Source organism: Cupressus sempervirens, chromosome 11 (assembly GCF_028749045.1).
Source record: "Cupressus sempervirens isolate cs-2001-9-10 chromosome 11, ASM2874904v1, whole genome shotgun sequence".
NCBI classification, from domain to species: Eukaryota; Viridiplantae; Streptophyta; class Pinopsida; order Cupressales; family Cupressaceae; genus Cupressus; species Cupressus sempervirens.
In genome coordinates, this window is record NC_143128.1 from 528,500,928 (window position 1) to 528,504,809 (window position 3,882).

Below are 3,882 nucleotides of genomic sequence, written 5' to 3' on the forward strand. Positions count from 1 at the left end.
TTTTTTTCTTGTGAGGTGTTTCAGCTTCCATGAATCTCAGAAGCGCTTCCTCTGATGTGAACTCATCAATGTGTATGACGCTTGGTTGGTCCCAATCTATGAGTTGTGGATGGGTGAGTGGTAGGTCAATGAGGTGGATGGATAGTTCTTAGAGAACAGAGTCTCCAAGGGAGATTTGGTCTAGGATATCGTCGTAGGCTCTCTTTTCAACTTCCTCAGGAATGTCTTCATTTTTGACAAGGTCGCGGTGAATGTTCAAAAAAGCGTGACCGTTCGTATTGGTGCCCTCAGTTGTGGGTATGCCAAAGCCAAGACCTGACTTTGATTCCCACTTGTGTGCATCGATGGGGCACTGCATGCCTCTTTCTTCTAGTCCTAGACCACCACCTTGATAGTTCCATTTGTCAATGATGAGCTTATGTTCTTGGGGATACTTTTGGTTGAATTGATCAAGGCGTGCTTGATTTCTTTGAGGTGGATCCTTATGTAACCATTTGTTGATATCTGGAGTGAGCTCCTCATGAAGAGGGATTTTCGAGGATACAAAGGTTGTTGGGCCAAACTATTTGTATTGAGGAGGTGGAATCTCCTTAGCTTTGTGATATGTCAATCATCCATGGGCATGTGGATCAAGTGGGAGTGCCCCGACAACAAATGCATCCGACAGACTATACTCTCCACAACCCTTGTTATTGATCTTCATGGTAGACAGGGTAGAGGCGAGGATGGTTTTTGGGTCATTACAAGTGTGGGATGAGCTGGCGATGGATGTGCCGATATCAATTCCAGGGCAATGGTTTGTATATGAAGCTTCAATCGCATTGTAGTAAGCAAAGGGTTCTGGATCGGCATGGATGGTTACCTCAGTACCTTGATGTAGAAATTTGACGCATTGATGGTAAGTGGATGGAATGGCTTTCATGGCATGAATCCATGGGCGACTGAGGAGGATGTTGAATGGTAGGTTTAGATCAATAACATGGAAAAGTGTTTCTTGGATGATTGGCCCAACCTTGATTGGCAGAAAAATAGTTCCTTCTATGGTTCTTTCCAAGTTGTCATAAGCTTTCATAGTGATAACCTCACTAATGATATCTGCCTCAGTATACCCAGCTTGTTTTATGAATTTTAGCGTGCAAATATTCAAGGCTGGTCCATTATCTATCATTACTCTTTTCATGGAAAAATTAGATACCATGATGGCTATGTGAAGCGGAAGGGTGTGATCTGGCTCGACCACGGGTATGTCGGTGGGCTTGAAAGATAGGGCACATGAGGAGGATAGGTGTCCAACAAGATTACGAAAATTAGTAGCATTGATATCTGAAGGGACACGGGATTCTATGAGAGCACTGTCAAGGATGTTCTTGTACACAGGACTAGTGCGAAGAAGGTCTAAAATTGAGATTTGGGCTGGCATGTTACCAAGGTGTTCCAAGATATTGTACTGGCTTTTTGATGGAGCTGATGGTGCTGGTGGAATGAGTGGGCCTACGATGTTAAATCGCGCTCTTCGAGTGGTGACTGCACACTCATTGTTTGGTCCTTGGATATTGATAACATTGATAGAAGGCTCTTTCTCGGATATACAACCTATAAGGCTACCATAGTCTATATAGGATGAAGTGTGGTCATTGTTCTTCCCATGCTGTTGGTTTGGCTGACGGTTGTTGGTGTTGTTGTTGTTGGTTTGGATAGGTGCTTTTCTAGGATTTTGGTTGTGGTGTGGAGGAAAAGCATTTTGATAGATCTGTAAGCCTGCATTGGGAGAGGTTTGGCACCAACAGTGATTTCCTTCCGATCAATGAGTTCCTGCACATAGTCTTTCAGTTTCATGCATCTGAGGGTAGTGTGACCTTTTACCTTATGAAATTTGCAGTACTCATTATCTTTGTACCATGCAACTTTGGATTGGCTTGGGTCAATTTGCTAGGTAGGAGGAAATTTGATGAGGTTTTCCTTGACTAATTTCTCAAAAATGACATCCAATGGCTCACCAAGGGGTGTATAGTTTCTAGGTGTAGGTTGGAATCTAGGCTTTTGTCCTGCAGCTACATTGATGGCATTAGCTTGATTGCTAGACCCTTGAAAGTTGGGTCTTGGATTGTGGTTTTGATAGCTTTGGTGATTATGCTATTGGTAATTGATAGCTTGTTGATTGTTTGGTTGATATGGTGGGTTGGACAGGTTTTGAGAAGGACCAACAATATTCACATGTCTGGTGTCAGTGACGCCATCTGTTGCAACGTGCTTGTTTTTGTTCCAATACCTAGACTTGTCATTGGAATGTGATTGATTTTGGTTGGCTTCCTTGTAAATCTTGACCACACCATCTTTAATGAGCCCTTGCTCAAGGATCATTCCTTTCTCTTTGATATCTTTGTAGGTCTGCAAACAGTTCATGGTCATGTGGTGAGCCAAGCTAGGATGGGCATTATCAATAAACATTTTCACCACATGGCACTCTGGCAAGGTGCAGGATATGCGGGTGGTAAGGGTTTACCATCTTTGCAGGTATTCAGCAAGGCTTTCTCCACCTTTTTGCTTAGTGTGGACAAGGTCAACTATTGATAGCTTTGTTTCAACAAGATGGGCATATTGGGCTACGAATGCCTCAGATAATTCAGCAAAGTTTTTAATTGTGCCATAGGGGATTCTATAAAACCATTCAAGAGCTGGTCTAGCCAAGCTTTTGGGAAAAAGGCGCAAGAGGAAGACATCATTGTATGCTACGTCCTGGCAGTGCATGTAAAATTCTTTGATATTTGTGGCAGGGTCTCCTTTTCCTCTGAATTTATCAAATTTGGGTACCTCAAAGTGTTTGGGAAATGGTGTCATGGTAATGGCTCTGTCAAATGGGTAAGGACACACATTCTCAAACTTGAATGTCTTCGGATCATTCCCTTCTTGGATGGCTTTCAGAGCTATCTTCATTTGCTCCCATTCTAAATTGATAGGTGATGGCTGGGGTGCCCCCAATGTAGGAGTTCCTTGAGGTAGGTATGTGCTAGATGGGGCCACTGAATACAGATGGCTGTGAGGGATTTGCTGATAGGGATTGTACATTGTTTGAGCAGCTGCATGGTGGATGACGGGTTGTTGAGGGGGAGGTGGCGCATATTGCTGCATGTGATGCGAGGCTTGTTGTTGATATGGGATTTGAGGTTGGGATTGAGAAAGATAAGCTGGCTGTGGGATAAATGAATGGCTTTGTGGAGGTAAGGTATAAGATGGTTGTGAAGCTTGGGGAAAGGACCGAGGGGCTTGTGGGGTTTGACCAAGGTATGTGGGTTGTGCCCCCATTTGGGATGGTACCTGCAAATAATTGGTGGTTGGCTGGATTGGTGGATTACCTCCTAGAAGTGGCATTGAAAAGTAGTTGGTAATAGGAGGTAATGGATTAGTTGGTGGTGGAGGTGGTGGGAATTGAAAGCTTGGGAATGGAACTGATGGGGTTTGATAGCTTGGTGGCTGGATTTGAAAGCTTGGTAGAGTGGTGGCGGGAGCTGGGGTTACTTGGGAGCTTGGTAGTAGCTTGTGGGGTTTGATAGCTTTGTGGAGTGAGGGTAGTAGCTTGTGGATTTATGGCTGATGGCACTAAGCTTCCAAGACCTAATGGAAATGATGGGATTGTGCTTTGGGCTATGGTGAACAAGCTGGGGGTGATGAAAGGTTGATTACTTGGCCCCATGGGCGGCATCCCTATTGTATATTGCTGAGGCTGGCCAAAGATGCTAGCACTGATTTGGGAGATGGGTGGATTTGGAAGGCTGGGTTGGGGAGCAGTAGCATCAATAGTGAAGGGTGTGAATGGTGAGGTGCTTTGGGTAAAGTGGGTTTGGAGTGGAGAGGTATGAACCAAGGATGGAGTGGTGGTGGCTG